Source organism: Eumetopias jubatus, unplaced genomic scaffold (assembly GCF_037043125.1).
Source record: "Eumetopias jubatus isolate StellerSeaLion01/CBP00866 unplaced genomic scaffold, mEumJub1_p1.0 scaffold_12, whole genome shotgun sequence".
Lineage (NCBI taxonomy): Eukaryota > Metazoa > Chordata > Mammalia > Carnivora > Otariidae > Eumetopias > Eumetopias jubatus.
This window is the reverse complement of record NW_028274818.1, coordinates 99,466,925-99,491,681: the sequence shown is the minus strand read 5'-3', so window position 1 is coordinate 99,491,681 and position 24,757 is coordinate 99,466,925. Positions and strand designations below refer to the sequence as shown.

General features: G+C 44.1%; 1 pseudogene; it reads right to left on the bottom strand.

Annotated features, from left to right (window-relative positions):
• Positions 1 to 12,146: 12,146 nt before the first annotated feature.
• On the bottom strand, positions 12,147 to 12,557 carry LOC114214401 (large ribosomal subunit protein eL31 pseudogene; annotated as a pseudogene).
• Between the last annotated feature and the right edge of the window lie 12,200 nt (positions 12,558 to 24,757).

Below are 24,757 nucleotides of genomic sequence, written 5' to 3'. Positions count from 1 at the left end.
CACGCCTTGACTCCTGGCTGAAACCGCAGTGACTGTTCACACACAGCCCCCCGCCAGGCGAACCGGCAGTGCCCCGCGAGACAGCGCAGGCTTCACTCCGCTCTGTGACGAATCACCAAGGACCACGCCACTAGCCATGGTGGCCCAGCAGTCAGAGACCAGCCACTCCTCTCGTATTCCGATCCACGGAAGGAATTAATAATACCAGTGTCCGTGCTTCCTCTACTACCCGCTTTGCCGCAGGTGATTTGTCAGGGCTTGCAAACACATTCACTAATAAGCCTGACCCGAGACTGGCCAAAGGATGAAACTGAGGCTTAAACTTGCCTAATAAGTTCAGAGTCGAGTAATGGGTAGAGCCGTTCAGATCTGGCCGAGTCGCAGACTTCCACAGGCTTCCCCAGGGAAACCAGGACACGATAGACTATAGGCAGACACCAGTCCAGTCAATGGTACTCCTTACGTGATCCTGGCAGCCACGCTCTCTCCTCCTGGGGACACTGCCTCCGTCGAAGCCCTGCCCAGTTAGTGACAGACTTCTCAAATGCTGGTATGGCCGCATTAATAGGAGCATGATGTCCAGAATAAGGGAGAACAGTTACTTTACAGGCCCCATTCCTCTAAACACACTTGAAATATACATACCCAACCAAGAATATGATGGGAGAGAAAGCAGCCTCGTTCTGTATGTGACAGAGGATCTGACTGAGTTGGACACAGCAGAGAAGTTGGTGCAAATCTCTGCAAGCAACGTGACCTCTTGGGCCAAGTGCTATTAATGGGACCACATCAGCCCCTCCTCCTTGCATTGCTATGATGGCCACATTAGATAATGTATGTAAATGCTGAGGCTGGTGTCTGAACACTGTAATCTTTTGGTCATTACAAGGCGGGGTTCTTGCCTTCAAGAGGGAGAAAGGGACAATAGTGAAAAATGAGATTTCTTCCCAGGACTAATTTCAGACCAGCTATTTTGGAAAAGCAAAAACAAAACAGCTAGCCTCGCTGTGGGATGATGTGTCTGATTCCTTTCCCGACCGCTCTCTCGCTGGGTGGAGGAGAGACCCAGATTACTACGAAAGAATTTCTGACTTCCTCACCCTTTAAATAATTGCACATTCCCTAGAAGAGAGAATCATTTGGTGTGAAAATCTCTCCACACTGACTCGTAGCTGAAAGCTCTCTGCTCCACCTTCTGCCTAAAGTAGGCCATTTGGGATGGAGGCAGCCAACAGGGGACGGGCCCTCCAAACTGCAGGACCCCAACAGAGGGCTCAGGCTTCCAAGGCACACTGACCAGAATCCAGACAGCTCCTTGGATCTCACGTTTTAGGTTGCAGAAACTCTGTTTCCTTGTCTAAAAAAAAAAAAAAAAAAAAAAAAATGGGGGTGGAGAAGGCCCATGGAGAAAAGCAGCCAACAGATTCTCTGTGCCCATTAAAAGCTGTTCCCATTGTCCACAACCGTGTGGCTCCACAGGAAGGACACCACAGTGATTGTGTGGGGGTGACAGAGCTGCAGGTATCACGGCTCAGTGCCTCTGGTGCGTGGGAAGGACCCAGGCAATCTCCAGAATCATCACCCAAGCAAAGGAACGTACCTCTGGCTGGAGAAGGCCTCCCACCCCAGGATGGTGCCCCAGGCAGCAGAAACAGATGTCAGGACAAATTGGGGCATGGTCTGAAAGAGACAGGCCGGCTGAGGGTCGGCCTGTGAAAAACACATTTGTGCTCACACATCCCCCAACAAACTGCTGGCTTGTCCCCCAAACACACTGGCCCTTCTGTTTCTTCTGCATGGAAGGCTTCAGTCCTTTCCCTCCCAGCCCACCTAGAAAGCTGCCACTCTTTACATGAAGACACACTTCATAGATTTTCTCTTTCATGAGACTTTCTTGGATCTCCAGGCAGAAGTAATCATTTCTTTATCTGTGAATCCATGACATTTTATCCATACTTTATCGATGGCACAAAGAATATTGTCTTAGAGATCATTATCTATGTGTCCGTCTCTTCCATCAGACTGAGAGCTCTTTCAGGTCAAAGGCAGAGTTTGTTTCTGTATCTTCAATTTTAAATATGAAGTCTTTGCGTGATAACCTGATTACTTCTGCTTCCTCTGGCCTTACCCCCACTGGGGTCCATTCTCTGGACTATAAGCTCGATGTGGAGACAGGAGTTGTGTGTGGTTATCTGCTTATCCCCAGAACCTAGCTTAGGCCAAGGCATTTATTTTCTGAACAACTGGACTGAATGGATGAATGGATAGAGGGATAGACAGAGGTAGGAAGGGCTGGGTGGATGGATGAATGCTTAAATGGATGGATGGATGGATGGATGGATGGATGGATGGATGGATGAGGGATGGATGGATGGATGAGGGATGGATGGATCAGTGAGTGGGCAGATAGAAGCATGGATAGAGAGAGGGATGAATGGATGGGTGGATGGATGGATGGGTGAGTGGGTAGATGGATGCATAGAGGTAGGGAGGGATGAGTGGATGAATGAATGTTTAGATGGATGGATGGATGGATGGATGGATGGATGGATGGTTAGATGGATGGAGGAGGGATAGATGGATGGGTGGGTGGGTGAATGGGTGGATGGATGCATAGATAGAGGGAGGGATGGATGGGTGGGTGGATAGATGGACAGTTGAATAGAAGGAGGAGGGATGGACGGATGGGTGAGTGGGTGGATGGGTGCATGGATAGAGAGAAAGATAGATGGATAGGTGGATGGACGGATGATTGTTGGATGGAGGAGGGATGGATGGGTCAGTGGGTGACCAGTTGCATGGATAGACGTAAGAAGGGATGAGTGGATAAACGAATGTTTAAATGCATGGATGGACGGATGGATGGATGGATGAATGAGGGATGGATGGATGGATGGGTGAGTGAGTGGGTGGATGGATGGATGGATGGATGGATGGATGGATGAGGGATGGGTGGATCTGTGAGTGGGTGGATGGATGCAGAGGTAGGAAGTGATGAGTGGATGAATGAATGTTTAGATGGATGAATGGATGGATGGATAAAGGAGGCATTACAAAAATAACACCAATAAAAGTAGAGAGAGGAAAAACTCACCACTAACACGTGGGACAAGGGTGGAGTATCCAGAAAGTCTCATAGAAGAGGTGATAACTGAGGTGAACCTTTACAGCAAACTAGAATTTCTGCAGCTGGAGGAGAAGGGCCTTGCATTCAGGAGACACGGCGAGGAAAGATGCAACAAGAGGATGTGGAGAGCAGCCGGGATTCCTCAGTGGCTGGAGTGGAAGATGTGTGTGAGGTCATAGAGAACACAAGCTGGGAACAGGCCTCCTGCTTGTCACACGGGGTCTCAAACGTCCTATGAAGGAATTGGGAGTCTATCACACACAAACCAGTAGGAGATACCCAAGGGTTTTATTCCTTTGTTTTGTTGTAGCCGAGGTGCACGGACAAGGCACTGTGTTTTGGGGTTAAGGCACTAAGTCTTCCCTGAAAACATCATGTTAGAAGCACTATAGCTGGAAATAATCCCTTATCAGCCATGGGCGCCCGTGATTTACCAAACCTGCTAAGCCACCAGGTGGGAGGTGAAAACAAAGCAGGCAAGCTCTGAAGGCTGAGGTAAGAAAGTGAGGCTCGGGCCATGAAGTGGCGCCGGCCAGTCTGCAGGCCAGCTGGTGATGAACTGCCACGGCCAGCACAGAATGGAAGTGGGGGGCAGCCACGGTGAGCCTCACCTGCGCTTCACCTGCATGTCAGGCTGTCCAGCCCTGACCTGCAAGCTTTTGCAAACCACAGTCGAGAAAGATCACATGCAGGACCCAATCTGGGTCATGGCGTTTGGATGCAGGCCATCTAGGCCACGTCGTCTATCAGCAGCTTTTGTCATCTCCATTCCCTCTGGGAGGTGTCTGCAGCCGAAACTGGCTCCTGGGCACCTGGCACATGCGCGCGCGCACCCTGGTGTCCATTCTCGTTGCAATGTCACTTAGACTCCGTGCCTACTTTGGGGGACACTTGTTACTTCCTGGGTAAGGAGGGACACCCAAAGCAAGGAGGCCTTTCCAGAATGGAGATACCCAAGGCCCCACCTATACACCCTCTCCCACCTCTGAGACACCCCCCTTATGCCCTGCACCACACGCTGCTTGACCCGGTGGCCCCCCTCCTCTTGGGGACCACAACTTCACCAAGGGAAGGAGGCTAGGGTTGTTGGTTGCAGTTCAGATGACAGATGAGGTAGCACAAGGAAGCTTCCAGGGGAGGCAGGGCAGAGTCCCCCGCAGGCTGGACACGGTCCTCTCCCACTCCGATTTGCTTCTTGCCTTTCCTCCCCTGTCCTCACAAGGGTTGAGCCCTGCTCTCTCCGCGCAGCAGCCAGAGAAAGGGTGCAGACAGCTGTGTCTGCTGCTTCTCACCGCCCGGTCCGGAACGCTGTTACCTCCATGGTGCCCACAAAAGAAAATGAGGAGGCAGCATTATTGCAGCGATTCTAATTACTGTATGCTAATTGGGCCACCTCCAGGCTTTTGGGATGGTGCCGTTTCCCTGAGATGAGATGACAGAAGCCCTTGCACTCGCCTTGCTCTACTTATTCCTCCCACTGCTTGCAGAACATTCTGTACCAGGCAGCAGCCTGCACAGATACCCCACGCGCGGAGGAACCTCAAAGATGTCTGCCCATGGATGACCTGGTCCACATTCCATCAGACCCGGACACAAGTTCTTCACTTGTGTCCCTGTATACTGGGGCTTTTAGGGTCCCTGACTGTGCCTCAGCCCCTAGGGCAGACAAATATTTTTATAGGCACCTCTAGGCATTTATGGGGTTGCGGGGGGCGGGGAATGGTTCACAGCTGTCCTTGGATTTTCAAGGAAACCCAGATACCCTTTTTTTGAAAATGAGAAAACCACTGTCCTAAAGGGGAAAGCACCTAATTTATCAAGAGTTTATTTTACTCTCTGCATACCCTTGGGGAAAGAAATATAATAGCAAAAATTTTAAAAAGGCAAGAAAAGAGAGGGAGATTAGAGATGGAGATGGAAATTAGAACAGAGTCAACAATCAACAGATCAACATTAATTTAGTTCGACCCATTTAACTCTTACCAGGCTTGTCACCTCTTGGTTTAAATTCTGACCAATTAAAAAAAACAAACAAACTATAAAATAAATCTTTAATTTCTGGCCAGGGCTTCTGTACTGCCCTCCTAACTGGTCTACCTGTATCCATGCTTTTTATTTATTTCTTTCATTTCCAAGCAGAGAGAGCAGTTGAAAGAACTGTGCAGGGGAACAGCCATATCTCCACCACACCTGGATTTGACAGTGAACTTCATACTACCCCTGTTCGCCCTTGGGGCTACCCATCTCTCCAGTCTCTCCCTGTTCACCCCGCCCACTTGAATTCCTTGTTGCTGCTATTGGTCTGGGTATGTGTTTCTCTCCCACGTCCTTCCGTTTTATTGCCCACTCAGAAGGCAGTGATCTCTCGGATACGCAAATCTGATCATACCCCCAACCCGCACCTCTCATACGTCCTCAGATGTGGCCCAGAAAGCCTCCACCGGGCTCAAACTGGGGCAGCCCCTACTACAAATGATGTAGACAATGAAATTCAATTGCGTGTACAAGTTACAGAGAAACAAGGCTGTGGAGTGTGTTGGTTCTGCCTCATTAATCCCAAGTACACAGAACTGCTTTAAAAAAAAAAAAGTTAAATACACAGCACATACTAAGACTACCTACCCCGCAGATAAAGAATCTTTTCAATTAAAACTTCCACTGATGAAAAGTTAATGTTTTGACTTGAATCAGAGTTCCCCTGTTGCGTTGCAGACTCAACATGAAAATCCTTCATGGCTGCCAGAATTCCAGATGCTTCAGATTTGATGAGCAAAAAAAAAAAAATAGCCTCTGCCTTGCCGTTTTGTTTTTAATAGACGCTGAGTTCAACGCATTCATCCTGCCAAAGCCGTGCTGCATTGGGGAGAAACAAAATGTATGACTCCAAGGCCATTATTAAATTTGGACCAGAATAGGCATCTGCCCTGGAGGCTTCAATATGAGGGTCAGAGATTCGCATCGTACAGACAATGCTTTGTCAGGCTGATGCAGACATTGCAGATACAATGCAGTACAACTTTCAATTAGAGATATATTAATAGATAAGAGCATCTTGCAGGACTTGGTTGGCATAGTGTTTTGTTATTGTTATTACTGAGAGAACACAGGGGAAAAAAGTCCCTCCAACACATCCTCTGTGCACTGCAGCAAATCAGCTCCTACGTCTAGGCCTGAACTCCTCAACAGAGGCTGTGTATCTGGTCAGTCCCCTGGGGCTCCCATCCACGCCACTCAGGCACAGAGAAGAGAGGTAGATTGTGCCCCATAGCCATGGAGAAGGTAGATGGCAAATGAATTTGACTGGAAGGAGTAGGGTTGGTGATCGGCCTTGACTTGTTGTGTGGGTGAGACTCTGGGGCACCTGCCTGTGCATCCGCTATGCAAAGAACAGGTTCCTATTTCCAAGTGCTCTGGACAAAGTGAAAGCCTTTGTATGCTATGGGAAGCCAGTGGCCTGCCTACAGCCATCCACTCTTCCTTTCTTCTTGCTAGAACCCCAACTATAAATGGGGTGACATGATTGGCTGAGGCTCATAAATGCTAGCCTATTGTTTTCTGCCAGTTACATGATTTTCAAGGGTCCTCTTTGCTGAGCGCAGTCTCGAGGATCTACATGGGCAAGGAAATGAAAGAAAAGCATGTAGGGGAGGCTCCCAGGAAAGACTATCCTCCATGAGAAAAGGAGACCCTTTGCTTTTCCACATGTCCCTTGTCCTGCCTTGAGCACAGTGAGTGAGGACCTGGTGCTTGGAGCGGCAGCATCCCATCTTGGATCATGAAAGGACTGCCCTGAGAATGAAAAATGGTCATGCAGAGAGGCAGAGAGCAAACAGATGGAAGGGGTCAGAGTCCCTGATGGCAATGAGTAGCTGCACCAACCCTGGAACTGACATCAACTTGTTCCAAGAGAAAATTAAATACATATACAGCTCGATATGCTGCTGCCTGGGTTTTGTTACTTGCAGCCCAAAGCATTTCTACCCGACAAAGATCACTGAGCTCGAATCCAGGGCAGTGCGAGTGCTGTGTCAGCATTTTGCAGTAGAGTCTTCCAGTGCTCTCCTGTATCTGGTTCTCCCTTCCTCTGGGCACACGGAAGGATTCCTCTTCCCTGCTGCCTTGGGGTTAATGTCATAGGACTAGACTGCCCATTTAGTGACCATGGAAAAGGCAGTGGTCGGTGCAGAGCCCAAGTATTTCATTGCAGGCATGGGATTCTTGGTGTTCTTTTTTGCTACAGTAGCAAACAAGGAGTCCCCATGTTCCAGCATTGGCCTAGATCACCAAGTGACTAGGGGGCAGGATCTTTTGTCAATCTACATGGGATGTGCAGCATGAATTAGAAACCAAATTCTTGTTGTGTGAAGCCAATGAGATTTGGGAGTTGTTTGCTAGGTTGGCATATCCTAGCTCTGCTGAACAATACATAGAGTTGTCAGTTGTCCTTTTAAAGAGTCAGTCTGATGTGAGTTACAGAGGATCTCGCTATGGCAGATACGTTGATTCATTGATTAGGCTACTCAACACTCATCATCCCTTTCCTCATCGCTAACCAAACTGCAATTTTCTTCAGGGTTGTGATCTTTCCCAACCCATGTATGACATGAGAGGTAATCAACCCCACAGGATGGCTGTCTCAAGACACTCACTTCCCCAGATTCTCTTGTAGGGCTTTTGGCTAATAAAACATAATGGAAAAATCTGCACATTAAGAGGTATGTATTAGTTTCCTAGGGCGGCTACAACACACATTGGGGGGCTGAAACAACAGAAATGTATTGTCTCACAGTTCTGGAGGCTAGAAGTCCAAAATCAAGGTGTCCACAGGGTTAATTCTTTCTGAGGGCTATGAGGGAAGGATCTGTTCCAGGCCTTTCTCCTTGGCTTGTAGAAGGCCATCTTCATTTTGTGTCTTCATGTCATCTTCCCCATGTGCATGTCTGTCTCTGTGTCCAAATCATCTCTTTTTATAAGGACACCAGGCCTATTGGATTAGGGTCCACCTTAATGAATTCATTTTAACTTGATTACCTCTGTAACAACCCTATCTCCAAATAAGGTCACATTTGGAGTTACTTTGGGTTAAGATTCCAACTTTTTTTTTTTCAGGGACACAATTCAACCCATAACAGGTTTTTTGTTTTGTTCTGTCTTTTGTTTTTGGTTTTATCTTATATTACTCATCCTCTTCATTTAGATTTGGAAGGTTGGTGTGCAGATGTTATGTAGGAGCTAAGGCAGCCACCTTGTGATCATGAGGGAGAAGACCAAAACTTATAGAGATGCCCCAAGAGTAACACGCAACACTCTGGAACCACCAACTTTCAGACTTCTTGTCAAGTAAGCCATGATTGTTCTTACAGTTAAAGCTACCATTCGATCAAGCCTCTATTAATTGCAGCTACATAAGAACTTATACCGAGATTCAAGACCAGAAGTCCTAAGACTATGGTCTCTGCCTCCAGTTTCACAGATAATAACAGAGAAGTCATTAAATACTATAGCTTCAACATCTGGTGAACAAAACTCACTCTACTGACCTTTAATAGGCTTATATTGTAGATGGAGTATCACATGAAATAATGTCCAGGCCTTTTCAAAAACTCAACAAAAGTTATTTATTTATTTATCTCACAGTTAAATATTGAGTTATCTCCTACTTGTGGGCACTGTGCTAGGTCTAGAAATTGTGTTAAAAAACAGATGGGGTCCCTGCCTTCTTTGAACTTCTAGTCCAGTAGGAAAGTTAATCAAATAAGCACACAAGTAACTACCAGACTGGAAAGTGAAAAATTACATTTGATCCAGTTATTTAAACATATAATAAACACATGAGGAGCTGACGAAGTGCACTCAATGTTAAATAATGTGTTTTCCATTGAACTCCGTTACTATATTTGCGAAGACTTAGTCTCAGAGCTTCTTCTTTTGAAGAAAAGGGATTCTCATTATAATTGTGCTCATATAATTTACCAGCCAAATTGGACATATTTAGGAGTTAAAGAAGGCACTATTAATAACCATCCCTGGATAAAGGGCATAAAGCAGAGATGCCACAAGAAACCAGGACATTTGGATACCCTGGTTATGGTGATTTGTACAGTCTAAAAATTAGGATGTTTAGAACATGAAGATGAGGCGTCCTGAGTCAAAACTCCACAGGATATCTCATTTTGGAGGGATACGATAAAATGGGAAGTGATTTATTTAATGTGGCTGAGATTAAGAATTAATACGGTGAAAAATCATTTTTAATTTTCCCACAATGTAAGTATTTAGACAAAAACCTACATTTCTGGTAGCCTAGAAAGTTTGTTGGAAAGAAAAAGAAACAACTGATCTAGACATAGTTTGAGGTGTAATAATAGAACACCATGAGATGGATTGATTTGTGCTATGCTAAGCTAGAAGGAAACCTCCTTCCCTGCTGTGGCTTGTAAAAGAAATTGAAAGGCTGCTCCAGTATATTAAATGAGGCTAAAAACCTTGATCGATAATTTTCTTCACAAAAAACAAAAAGGATGAAAATGATCAGAGATTGATTCTAAATACTAATGCCCAGTACCAGTTGGCAGAAACAGTTTGCAAGCAATATTTTGAAACTCGCCAGTGCATTGGTCTAAATTGTGAGAGGATTTTTTTAATGTGTAATGTGTTCCATCATGTTCTCTACTCATTTCTAAATCTGAGACCTGTCAAGGATGTCTGAGAAGATGTTGTGCAAAGAAACAGAGCTTATTTTTTTGCAAATGGGTTTGGGACACTTTGATAAAATAAGAGTTCTTAAAAAGAATCTTTTAAAGATACACTGGTTCGCAATCACATGCCCTTTATTTACCTAAATATTCTATTAAATTGAATACATCAGCATCTGTATTTGTGATTTGGAGTCCATGAATGCTGCCCCCCATCTCACACCTGAAAATCTCTCTTACCCCTTCTCCTTCCCCATGAAAATAGTGGCAGGTCTTGAAAAGCCCATAAACATTCTCTACTTTGGGTGAAAGCCTGAATTCATTCTGGGACGGATTCTTACCATGCAAATAATCTAGGCATGTTATTTAATTTCTCTAGCTCTCAATTTCCACATGTGAAATAGGAGTGATAACAGCTACCTTGATTAAATGACAAAATGGCATGGAATTGATGTACAGTTCCTGACATTCAATAAGCCTCGATAAAGATGACAACTTAATCCTTAGACCCCTGCCACCCCCCTCGCTCTCAAAATTTCAATTGACATCTGCGAGGGGTAAAAGCTAGGCTTCATTTCTGTCTAATAAAAATTTCATTGGCTATATCACATAAGCAAAGTGCACAACTTGCTCATTTAAATGACGAACATTTAGAAAGAAAATGCACCGATGTAACCATCAAGAAATTCATATTGTTACACTCCCAGAAACCTCTCACTCAGGCTGCCTCCTCAAAGGTAACCAATATACTGATTTCTATTACCCTAGAGTCTGTTTTGTCCTGTTCAGAACCTCATAGAGTATCTATTCTTTTGTAACTGGCTTCTTTCATTCAACATTAGGTGTCTGAGATTAATCAATTTTATTGATGTGGCAATAGCTCATTTTCATTCGTGGGAGTATTTTATTATATCTATATATCACGACGGATTTTTCCCCTCTTGATGAAGATTTAGGTTGTTTCCAATTTTGGCTGTTTTCTAAAATGCCACTATGGGGGCGCCTGGGTGTCTCAGTCGTTAAGCATCTGCCTTTGGCTCAGGTCATGGTCCCAGGGTCCTGGGATCGAGCCCCACATCAGGCTCCCTGCTGAGCGGGAAGCCTGCTTCTCCTCCCACTCCCCACTGTGTCTCTATCTGTCAAATAAATAAATAAAATCTTTAAAAACAAACAAACAAACAAAAATGTTTAAAATGCTACCATGGACATTCTTGTCTTTTGGGCACAGAACACACTTTTCTGTTGAGTAACTTCAAACTGGGATTGTTGGCTCATATAGTTACTGTGTGTTAGGCTTTTATAGTTTTCATCAAAGAGTTTTTCAAAGGAGCTAATATTTACACTTTTAAAAACTAGGACCCTGTAAGAGGTCCAGTGCCTCCACTTCCCCATGACTAACACCTGGGGTTGTTGTTTTGTTGTTGTGTTACTGTAATGTATCTCAGCTGTTCTGGGTATACAGCCAATGGGTGTATGGTGGTATCCCATTTAGTTTCAAAAGATAGTTATGAGTGCAAAAAAGTGGTGATAGTGCACATCTCATTCTTGATCTCAGAGGGAAAATTTTTAACAGTTCAACATCTTTTCCCCCTTTACTCTATTAATGTGGTTAGTTGCACTGACTGATTTTCCAATGTTATGCTACCCTTGCATTCCTAGAATAAACCCATCTTAGCAGGGTATACTATCCTTTTTATATATCGCCATAATTGATTTGCTAAGATTTCTTTTTAATTTTTAAATTTCATGTCCACAAAAGTTTTTACATGATTTCTTTCTTTCAGTATCATGAAAATAATTGATTACTAATTGTCCTTTCTATTGGAAGTAAGATTATGCTGACCTCATAATAAATTAAGACGTGTTCCCTCTTCTTCTCTTTCCTGGAAAAGTTTGTGTAACAGTGACATTGTTTCTTTTTAAATGTTGGAAGACTTTACCACTGAAGCCATCCGGGTCTGGAGTTTTCTTTGTGGAAATATTTCTGGTTAAAAATATTACTTCTTTATTAGATCTGGGTATCTTCAAATTTATATTTCCTCTAGTTTCAAATTCTGCACATTGTGTTTTCTGAAACCTGTCCCTTCCATCTAAATTGTCAAGTTTATATGCAAGCTATTCACTATATCCTTAATGTCTAAAGGATCTTTTCATTCTTAATACTGGTAATTTGCACTATCACTTTTGGTTCTTGTACAAGAGGAAGTTCCCTAGGTAGGTGTCTATCAGTTCTATCCATCTTTTACGTAATCTGCTTTGGGATGCACTTATTTTCTCTATTATACATTTTTTTCAGTTTTATACCTTTATTTGACAATCAGCGATTAGTTCTCATCCACATTAACTGTTTGTAGATTTTTGAAAGTGGTGACAGGTACATAGGTAACCAGTGTGTAGAGCTTGTCTGGTGAATCTTCATCCTCGTTACGTTTTCTGGACAACCGCACACGGATACGGTATGGAACATTCCTTATTCCTTTGGCCCAGACAGCTTTGTTGAGCCAGGTGTCAACACGCACATCTGGAGTTCCCATCTCCTTCATGGCAAATTTCTGGGTCTCTTTGAGTGCCTGAGGGGCACGCTTCTTGAAACCCCCTCCATGGATGCGCTTGTGAATGTTGATGGTGTATTCTCTGGTCACTACCTCGTTGATGGCAGAATGGCCCTTCTTCTTCTCGCCACCCTTCTCCGCGGGAGCCACTCTGCCGGGCCCTGGTTGGACTCTATTATACATTTTTAATTAATGTCTGCTCTTATCTTTATTGCTTCCATCTCCTACTTTTGTAGCTTTAATCTGCTAAGGTTTACTATGTTTTTTAGATGCATACCTGACTTTGAGTCTCTCTTCTTCTTTTCTGACATATGCATGTAAAGCTGTGATTTCCCTCTACACATGGCTTTAAGCTGCATCCCACAATTTTGTAATATTTCATATTTATAATTTCATTAAAAATATTTTTCCAACCAAGCAGTTGTGAAAGAAAATAGAAGCACTCTCTGTGAAGTAATACAAGGCAATTTCCAGGATATACTGCCATGTTTAAGAAAACGAAAAAAAGAATACATATATATATATATATGTGTGTGTGTGCTACTGTTTATATGAGAAATGTAAGTAAATAAAAAGATAGTTATGACTGCATTTCTTATTTTTGCAAAAACACAGCAACAATTCAGGAAGGAAAAACTAGAGACTAACAAAATTGCTTATATACAGAAGATGGGTTGGTATACTGCAAAATAAAAATACTTGGGGCATCAAGTCAGCAGAGTGTGCAACTCTTGATCTTGGGGTTGTGGGTTCAAGCCTCACTTTGGGTACAGAGATTACTTAAAAAATAATAAAATTTTTAAAAAATAAAAATCCTTAAGTCGAATTCCAACATAAACAAATGAACCTGTTTATTAAATGGATAATGTAACCACACAAGGGGGGGGGTAAGGACAAATACAGTAACTTTTGAAGGAGTACTGAACTTGACATATTTGGTCTAATTGCAACAAGAACTACAAATAAATCTTGGACTCTTCTTAAGAGATTTGTTGTTGATAAGGGTTTAGGTGTATCAGTTCTGAAATTATTGTGTGTGTATTTTAGGATTAACCCATTAAGTAAATATATCGATATTTTGGGAGCTGGGGTTTCACTGTAAGAGAAGGGACTTACAAATACAGAATGGGGAAAAGCAGTCTTTTCGGTGAGTTAGAATTAAAAATATCACTATTAACTCATCAAAAGGCCAAAAGCAATAACACCCCGGTAGTAGTAAGCCCACAGAGTATCCAAACGTTGGTTTCTAAATATCTTTTTCCAACAGAAGGAACTAGGGCTTTTCAAAGAAATGGCACAGGGGAAGAACAGATATACTGAAACATTTGTGAGTGTGTGTGCATCAGAAAGTAATTAAGTGCCCCTCTCCCCAATGATACAGCATGCCAGAGTGATACAGGAGACAACATATGAAAATAAATCATGGGAATAATAGATTATAACACAATGAATACAAAGGAATCTGTGAATCATACTGAGATAAAACATGTAAATGAATAGATGAATGAATGAATGAGGGGAAAGAATGGAAAGTTTTTCTTAACCATAGAAGGTCAACTAATAAAGATATAAAGGATGAAAGTTAGAAAATCACCACTTTGCAAACATCGATGTAGTAATAGCTCCAGGCAAAAATCATCAACAGATTCTAAACTATTTTAATTATATTGGGTGAAAGTATATTAAGGAACAGGGCATTTACACAGTCTCAAATTATCTCCCAGCAGATTACTTGTTAATTACAAAAGGGAAGAGGGTACTTTCACAGTGAAGAAATCTGATGGACACCACCTTAACTAGGTGACAAAAGTTACATCAGTAATGAGGGTACCAACTGACATCATATGACTCTTGATGTGATAGTGAAAAAGACAAGATATCTTTGGTGTAATATTCCAAAAATTCATGAGGAAACACTTAGATAAACCCAAATTGAGACACACTCTTCAAAGCAACTTGGTTTCTGGGCGCCTGGGTGGCTCAGATGGTTAAGCGTCTGCCTTCGGCTCAGATCATGATCCCAGGGTCCTGGGATCGAGTCCCGCATTGGGCTCCCTCCTCTTTGGGAGCCTGCTTCTCCCTCTGCCTCTCTCTCTCTCTGTCTCTCATGAATAAATAAATAAAATCTTTAAAAAAAAAAAAAAGCAACTTGGTTTCTGTGCTTCAAAAATGGTAATGTTGGGGTACCTGGGTGGCTCAGTCAGTTAAGCATCTGACTCTTGATTTTGGCTCAGGGCATGGTCTCAGGATCCCGGGATCGAGTCCTACATTGGGCTCTGTGCTCAGCGAGTCTGCTTGAGATTCTCTCTGTCCCTCCCCCTTTGCCCTGCTCCATCATGCTCTCTCTCTCCAAAATAAATAAATAAATCTTCAAAATGGTAATGTCTTGAAGACAAGGAAAAACTGAAAAATTGTTTCAGATTAAAGAAAGATCAATGCTGTACATGATCCTGGATTGATCCTTGCCTGGGGAAAAAAGTTGCTATAAAAGACAACATTGGCACAATTGGTGAAATTCGAATATGGACTATATATTAGATAATAATATTGAGTCCAGTGTCAAATTTTCTTAATTTTATAGTGGTTATACAAAAGAATAGTGTTACTCTTAAGACTGAATCCTAAGTTATTTAGGGGTGAAGTGTCATGAGATCTTTAACTTAATAAATGTTTCAGCAGAAATAGTAATTATAATACTAGAAAGATAAAGCAGATGCAGAATATTAGTCAGCTTCTCCAGAGAATCAGAACCAATAAAACATTTATGATAAGGAATTGGCTCACGAAATTATGGAGACTAGCAAGTCCAAAATCTGAAGTGTGGTCCAGGGATTCTGCTTGGGAATTCCCTCTTGCTCAGGGAAGTTGATCTTTTTGTTCTATTCAGGCCTTCAGTTGATTAGCTGGGATGCCCACCCACATTATGAAGAGCAATCCACTTGACTCAAAGTTCACCAATTTAAACGTCAGTCTCATCCAAAAACACCCTCCAAGTTGACACATAAAATTAACATAATAAAAAAAATTAACCATCCCAAGAGGCAAAATCTTAACAACTGGTGAATCTAGGTGAAAGACACACGAAATGATATTATGCTATTCTTGCAACTTTCTCTAGGTTAGATTTTTTCCAAGATAAAAACTTAAAAATACTTTCTAATTCTCACTTGTATTTCTTTTCTGATTCATAATTTAGAAATCACATTGTAATTTTCCAAATGTGAAATTTATACAGCTATCTTCTTGTTATTAATTTGGAGCCACTCACAAATGGGAACATTCCTCAACAAGAAAAACAGGGGGAGATGCGTGGCTGGCTTAGTGTGTTTTCCTTCCTTTTGGGATCTTGACCCCATGGCTTCCGTGGTTCCCTCCAATGCCTTCAAACAGCTCTTTTTTGGGGGCGGGGGGCTTTTGTTTAGTCAACTGGGTTTTGGTATTTTAATCCATCTGTTATAGTTATTCTTGGCAGGAAGGGTGGTCTGGGGCAAGCTACTCCATCATAGCAGAATGAGAAAGTTGGGCTGGACCACATCTTGTTCCAGTAAGATGAACTAGCAGAAAGCAACTCCCAAGGGAAAAAGAATGTGCCACTCAGAATGTGATCCTGAGATCCCCTTGAAGCAAAAAGAGCCTTCATCTTTCTCTAAATCCCCAGAGGCAAGCTTCTGTGGGGTCTCAATAAATGTATGATGATTTATGAATAAAGGAGATAATTTGTCAGCCTGGCGTGCACACCAAGGGCACCACGGACAACCTATTCAACACCAGTGAGTCTTTCCAATCTGGAAAACACCAGCAGTCAACTGTGGGCCAACATTTAACCAAGAAGCGCCTACCATCAGGAATGATGGATTCCATGACAGTGATTCAACATGGGATCGAAACATGGCCTCATCAGCCTGACTTCAACATACGAATCTTTCCCAATACACCTCCCCAGAATCAAAGAATCTCTTTTCCGACCAAGTGTTGCTACCATGAGTCTACAATTCAGTTTTGGAGGAAAAGAACCAATGTGATTCTTTTATTCTGTGCCAAACAGTGAAACACAGAAAACAGCCTACATATCCTTCGACAGAGGACTGGCCTGACAATTACAATACGGTGTTACAATAATTTACTATTCACTTACTTTAAATAACAATGAGGGAAAAGATTTAATGACATGATCAAGCATCCCTGATAGGCTGTCAAGTGAAGTAAAGCAGCTACAAGTAAGTATAGTGTGGCTGCAGTTTTGTGTTTTTTTTTTTTTAAAGGCTATAAATGGGGGCACCAGGCTGGCTCAGTCAGTTAAGCATCTGACTCTTGATTTTGGCTCAGGTCATGAGCTCAGGGTTGTGATCAAGCCCCGCATCGTGCTCCGTGCTGGGCATGGAGCCTGCTTAAGATTCTCTCTCCCTTTCTTTTTGCCCCTACCCACCCCCACTCTCTGTCCCTCTTTAAAAAAAAAAAAAAAGGCTATATATGTGCATAGCTAAGGTTCTGAAGAGATATCAAAATATTAATATCTTTGGACCATAAGAAGATAGCTAATAAATGTTTCCTTCTTTGGTCTACAATTATAAATGTTTTATAAAAATGTTTCTACTTATGAATAGCAATTTTTTAAATCTTTTTTCTTAAGATTTTATTTATTTATTTGAGAGAGAGAATGAGATAGAGAGAGCATGAGAGGGGGGAGGGTCAGAGGGAGAAGCAGACTCCCTGCTCAGCAGGGAGCCCAATGTGGGGCTCGATCCCGGGACTCCAGGATCATGACCTGAGCCGAAGGCAGTCGCTTAACCAACTGAGCCACCCAGGTGCCCCATGAATAGCAATTTTTAAAAGGTCTTGTTCCAAAGGGCTGCTCTGACTTCTTCCACTGGAAGGAAAACATCCATTTCTTGCAGCTGTGTGAGGATAAATGCATCTGGGGCGCCTGGGTGGCTCAGTTGGTTAAGGACAAATGCGTCTGTTGTTTCAGAATAGAAGGGGGAGGGCAGCATGGCCTAGAGATGGGGGGGTTTACGAGGGCCACAGCCGGCCTGGCTGATGATGGATGATGCTGCCCTTTGCGGGCCACATTTCACTGTAATGGACAGGAAGTACAAGAAATCAGGAGAGAAACCCCAGCCAGAGCAGCCTGCCCTGCTGAGCCCAACCCGGAGGGAAGGAACAGAGCTCTCTGCTGCTGGAGGACAGGAAGACAGCCCCTCTGCACCAACTCGGGCTGCTAATTACCTGCAGACACCCTTAGGAATGACCTGATCCATATGCAGCGAGGAAGCTGGGCCCAGCAGCTGCAGTTTGCTCCCTGTCACAATTGTTTAATGGGCTGCCCTGCGGAAATGGCTTTCCCCGGGCTTCTCTGCAGACACAGTGCATTATTATGGTAACCGCAGGAGCAGGTGGCTTTGCATCAGTTACCTTGCTCTGCACACGCTCTCTTCAGAGGGGTCTGCTCTACAGTGACCGAGGAACAGCCCTCCTGAAGATGCTGGGTCTGGGTCAAGAGGTCTCTATTAGAGAGTCTGCAGTGCCCCACCTCTTGTTCACTTTCACCTTCTCCAGCTGCTGCCCTCCCCCCATCCAAGATCGTCCCTTGCCAAGTTCCCATCATGCTTGAGCAGCCAAACCTTTCGAATCAGGTGGACAGGGCTGAATTCTGATTCTGCTTCTTACATCTGTGTGATCTTGGGGAAGGCAGCGAACGTCTCTGAGCTTCACCTCTGCCACCCATAAGCTCAGATGGTAATAGCTCACATTTGTAGCTAATATGAATAGGTACTAATCCGTTCAATCCTCACCCCAGCCCACGAGGTAGCTGGTGTGTAGTCTCTCCACATCTTAGTGACGAGGGAGCTAAAGCTCTGATGGTTGTAGAATTTCCCCCAACCCATGTCCTCAAAACTGGATGGCCTTATGCAAGCCTGCTCTCTTAATGCTATGCTAAACTAGCTTTCTTAATGAAAATAACACCTACCCTGAACCATTGTTGTAAAGATGAGACAGATAATATTTGAGGAATATTATCTGACAGGGTCCTCGCAGAAAATAATTCTCAATAAATGCTTGTTAGTGCATTTGCCAGCTAATTCAAATGTAGACACCTATGCAACAGGACAAAAAGATTCTAGAACCATCCAGAAGGCAAGTTCCCATCAGTCCGTCAAGACAAGGTGTCACCCCTTCACAGCATCTTTGGAACTGCCCTCTGCCTGCGAATTCCTTGCCATAGCAACATGCCTTAAACGAGTGAGTCTCCGTTTGAAGTCCTGCCGAGTAATATTTTTATATGTATATGGGTTATGGTTGGGAGAGAAAGGAAATAAAGCCAACTTTTTAAAACTATGTTTGTAGCTTGCAAAGAAGGGACCAGGGCAGCTCAGATCTCCCAAGGATGTGTCACTGTTTGGTGTTGGTCTATGCTGGTGACTCCAGGAGGCCCTCCGAGTGACCTTTATGGTGGACCCACCACCACCTGTCCCTCCAAGTCATCCCCAGTCCTGGAGCTCTGGAGCAGCAAACATGAGCAGAGACAGGGCAGCAGTGAGGAGTCACTGGGCAATTAAGACCCACAGGACGAAACACACCCAAAGTCATTATGGCACAAATGGAATGGCTCCCTTGGAGAAACACTCACTGCTCTAGGTGGGGGCTTCCTCCCCATCGGTTCCAGAAGGATAATCCAGGCAGAGGCGCCAACCAAAATAACCACGTCATATTTTAGTAGATGGGGTAATTCAGGGAGCTAATGCGTTGTGATTGTGACAAAACCCTACATTCCAACCAAGTATCTCTTCATCTCACTGGAGGGTACCCGTGCCGGCACATTCCCAGCGGTTAAGGGCTACTGCCTTTAACTGCACTTGTGAACGGTGGCTAATCAACGTGACCAAAGTCACAAGTGAGCCAGTCAGGCCAGTCGAGCTTCCACCCGGCAGACCTTGCCATAGGCTCCCTTTGAAACTCCCTTTCATGCACTCTTCTGTCCTTTGTCCTGTGTTCAGTGGGGACTCCAAGGGGACGAGATCTGTCATATCCCTTCCCTCTCCCACAGTGATGACTCATAAACAGCAAGGACAAATTGAAAGCCCCGCTGCCTCCCCAAGAAGCATCCCACTATTCAGAATAACTCCACCTCTGGTTATAGGACCAGACTGCATCGGGCCGGTTGATCACCTGGACCAGCTGGAAGCACCACAAAGGTAAGAACAGGGGCAGAAATATATCCAAAACCCAACGGAAAGAAGGCAGCATTTAAAACAAGCTCCTTACAAAACCTGCCCCTCGTTTGATCCTCGGCAACAGGCTCTTTATAAAGAACTTGTCTTATGCCATCCCAGCAGATTTTACAAGAATCTCTGCAAGATGGTTATCATCGTCCCATTTTACAGACGAGTAAACTGAGACCCAGGTAGCTTGAGCTAAAAGTGCCATGTTGGAATCTGAATGCCTCCAAGCACAGTGCCTTGTGCGTTAGTGAATTCTTATTAAGGGACTGCATCACTTCGAATTCATGCTTGTTCCCTGAAGCCTCGCAGCCCGTGGAAGCCCTGACCACTGTGCCGTGCTGCCTCATCCCAGGACTGAGGGCAGGCTCAAAGCAGGAGATAGAGCAAGAGTTTGGGAAGCCAGAAGACATTAGGAATGTAGATGCCAAGCAGACCGAAGCCAGGGTCAGATCTTCAGTCATCAATGGTGCTGGTGTGGCCTGAGCAAACACTGTCCTTGGCACCGACCACAGGTCAAGGGTAAAGCGGGCAGAAGCACAGATGAAGGCTCAGGAAGGGCCACTCTGTCAGGTGACCATCGTACCCCAGTTGTCTCTGTGTCCTCCTACCGTTTCGGAATTCAGGGAGAGCACAGAAGACGGTCCAGTCTAATACCTGAGAACGGTAACAATCAATCGGAAGCCAACCCAAAGCCAATCCTTTCAGATAGTTTGCATGTATTGTGTTATGTGGCTGTATTAATGGGGATCCTTTCTGTGACAGCTCACAGATCCCCAAATAAATCCCACGGTGACCCAATTCTGCGAGCATTCCTGGTCTAAGGATTTAGGTTGTCCTGGTCTGAACCACGTGCCCACTGCTTGGACTAATGGCTGTCGCATAGGGATAAAATATGATACCCAGCGTGGGTTACATACTCACCCCCCCCAACCTGATGCGACAGTGTGTGTGATTAGCACCCCCTCCCACTAAAACCACAGATGTTCTCTCCAAAGAAGAGGGGTGCTGTCCAGGTTGACCAAACAGAAACACTCACTGCCAGGAGGAATGATGAAGAGGGCCCTTTTCAATCCTGGGCTCATTTATGAGGCTCCGGTTAGCAGAGAAACATATAAATTCCTAAAGGCCTGAAAGGGTCTGAAAACGTCCCTAGGCTCCTCCTATTCCTTGACTGAAGAATTTTCCACAGGATCTCCATGGACTATGAAAAAGAAATTAATCTGCTTTGCTGGGAGTCGAGCCACCTTCTGGGACCTGAATCAACCTTCTCATGTCCAGGCTTGAACCATGCATTCCAAATAAATTGGTCAATATTCTGTTCCATACATACCCTTTGTACCTTCCCATCTCTGAGCTTTTTCACCATGTGGTTGTCTCGCCCTAGAATAACATTCTCGGTTCCCCCTACATCTACCTGTCAGTGTCCTCCTTCCCTCACCAGGAAGGCGGGGCAGCTGATCACCTGACCCCCTTAGATGACAGCGGGTCACCTCTTGCAGAGAGCAACCCTAACTATAACCCCAGCCACCCCCCTACCTTCCACTCCCCTGTTCCACCCGCCATTGATATTCCGAGTGCCCGATGGCTTAGCCCCATGGAGATCAGAGGATCGGCCCTTCAAAGCCAGTCCTCACCGCACTAGCCAATAACCTCCTCTCTTCCGAAATCCCCAAGCACTGCTTTATGCCACATGCTGGTTTGTTGATCAAAACCGAGATGATGCACGTTAAGCATCCACGCCAGACCTCTGCCATTTTCAGCAATCATAAATAATAATCACCATATTGTCATTGTAACAGAGCTCATTTCCCCTGCTAAGCGAGACAAACATTTGTTAAGTGAACAAAGGAACGGAGATATGAAATGAACAGAGATGGACACAGTAACGGAAATGGTGAATATGTTGTTCTCATATTGGAAATCTTAGCATGGATGCGTATGCCTTTTTTTTTTTCATTTTTAAATTTAGACCTATTTTTTTTCTTAAATGAAAATCCTCCAACACTTGAAAGGACTCCTGCTAGAGGCTTTACCAACTCAATGTGCCTGTGTCACTCCATTTATCAACTGCATCCTGTTTTTTCCAGGAAAAGCAGCATCCTATCTTTTTCGGTCCATTTTTTCACAAAGTTATACAGTGCTTCAGGCTTCGTGAGAGCTACTGAGGCAGGAGAGAGGAAGAAAGCCACAGGGAAGAGCTGGTGTTGCTGGTGACCAGAGGTGCGGACCAGCTCGGTGACTTGTGGCTGTCCTGCTTATAGAAGTAGCAGACAAACCGCAGCCATGGCACTCCCCAGAGCCTCAGGTTCAGTGAAAAGTATTCAAATTCACAAATGTCACAGTCCTCAAATGCCAAGGATCTAGTCTCCCTGTAATGGGTCTGGCAAAATGCCATGGATCTAGCGAATGTCTAAAACGTACTAAGTTAAGCAATCATTCTATTCACACATCTCTATGGAAGGGACCAGTCACTGTTTATTTCTCTTTTTTTTTTTAAGATTTATTTATTTATTGGACAGAGAGCACGCACGTGCACACACATGAGTGGAGGGGGGAGGGGCAGAGGGAGAGGGAGAAGCAGACTCCCTGCTGAGCAGGGAGCCCAGCACCAGGCCTCCATCCCAGGACCCTGGGATCATAACTTGATCCAAAGGCAGATGCTGAACCCTCTGAGCCACCCAGGCGCCCCCACGGTTTATATCTTGAAAGCAATATATGTGTGCATGTCATTTTAAATGTTAAATATATATTTACATGTAAATCATATAATTTATGATTTATATGTATAATTATATATAACCCATAATTATTATATTTATATATTTGTTTATATTTATATATTATATAATTTACTGTATAAACATATATTCATATTTAATCACACATATATATGAATTTAAATGCTTTCTACCATGTTGGGATTTTATCCTAAAACCTCCCATTGTAGTCGGGTTAAAGATGTGACCATCTTTTGCTCGCATTTATAACTCCCCCCAGGAGCAGATAAGATGTAATGAGGCATTGTGGAGGACACACTGAAGGGTTTTAGCTACCACAAGAAAGCATGAAACATTTATTCAAGCGTCTGTATTCTCATTTCTGAGTAGATGAGAATTAATTTCGGTCTCCTTAGATCCTGAGCACCGGCCTTTAGTTAAGAGTTTGGGAACAGGCGAGCTTTGATGTGATGTGCTGCATTAAGCACAGACGACCAGCCAGGGAATTTGCTAAGCTGGGATGGATTAACGCAAACTGCAGCACTAACTTTTTACAAACTCCTTTCCTGATAATAACAGGGAGAAGTAGACACAGACTGGAAATTTTTGGCAGTCAAATTAGCTTTAACATATGACTCACTTTTTTTTTTTTTCTAAACATAGAAAGAGGGGGAGGGGAAAGCAACCTAAAATCATTTAAAAACTCTGTAAATAGGAAAGGCATAGAAAGTAGCTGGCTGCAGACAGTAGTCTACCTCTGTGGGCAAGATCCAGGATCTTTCCCCCACTCAAGTGTCATCGTGCTCACAAACGGCCACCGTGCTGAGTCTCATCAGTGGCCGTCCTACTACCCTCATCAACAAACACTCTGAGCGAATCAGGGTGACAAGACCCCTTGTTATAAGGAAGAGGAATGTTGGGCGCCTGGTGGCTCAGTCGGTTAAGCGACTGCCTTCGGCTCAGGTCATGATCCTGGAGTCCCGGGATCGAGTCCCGCATCGGGCTCCCTGCTCAGCGGGGAGTCTGCTTCTCCCTCTGACCCTCTTCCCTCTCGTGCTCTCTCTCTCTAGCTCATTCTCTCTCTCGAATAAATAAATAAAATCTTTAAAAAAAAAAAAAGGAAGAGGAATGATAATGAGGTGCGGATGAGCCGGGATGCCCATCATGATTCCTAGTGTCCTGGGGGGAGAATAAGCTCCCCTACAACCATTTCCTTCCTGACATTTACGTCGTTCTTAGAAGCTTAAAAACATAAACACAGCACCTGGTTAAAAAAAAAAAAAAAAGGCTGGGGGGGTGAGAAGGGGAGGGGTACTATTCGTTGCTGAAGTTTCAGTCGTTAATACTGGAACAGAAGACAAGACACATGGGTTCAGGGTCAGGCTCCAGCCCTGAGATGGCATCTGTACACATTTCTTCATCTCTCTATGCCTCACTTTCCCTTTCTGGGCAGTGGGGATAATGACACCTCTATCACAGGTTATGTAAAGATCTACATTCAAAAGTATAACAAAACATATCTCAGTGGCTGACACAGAGTCAATAAATCCCAGGTCATAATCCACACTGACGTTATTTGTCAATTATCTGACGTGCAAACCAACTCTAGGTGATAACGCACTAACTATATGGAACCAAAAGATCTAGCGGGAGACTGAAAAACTGGGGGAAATGGGTGGTTTAGCATCTTCTAGATGAAAACATCAGCCAACTTCAGGACGTCGAGGCAGTCTAAGTCCCACTGGCTTCCCCCATGGGAAGACACCAGACACTGGGTGTTAGACCAAAGCATTATTCACACTGAGTTCACTCCCACCAGTACCCTGAGGCACAGGTGTCTACTCCTCTGATGAAAATTCAGAGGAGTTTTGTGCTTCTCAGCACACAGATACACAAAGGGTGGACTTGGAAACCTCATAAAATACGTTACTTAAGCTCCTCTTTATTTTGCTATTTTCTTGCACTTCAAACAAGTCCCATAGAAAAGCCTCATTCCCTTTTTCCCCAGGTTTCTAGCTGGTGGGGTGCTTTCAGCTTCTCTTTTGATTACTACACACACACACACAAACACACTCAACCCTACAAAAATATACACAACCTAAAAAAATATATTAGCATATATGATGCTCAGCATCACTGATCATCAGGGAAATGCAAATCAAAACCACAATGAGATTAGCTCACACCTATGAGAATGGCTGTCATCAAGAAGACAACAAGTGTTGGTGAGGATGTGGAGAAAGGGAGCCCCTGGACACAGTCGGTGGGATCCTAAACTGGTTCAGCCACTAAAAGAACAATCTCTCCAGAAGATTAAAAATAGAACAATTGTGGAGGGCGGAGCAAGATGGCAGAGGAGTAGGAGACCTGGATTTCGTCTGGTCTCAGGAATTCAGCTGAATAGGGATCAAACCATTCTGAACACCTACGAACTCAACAGGAGATC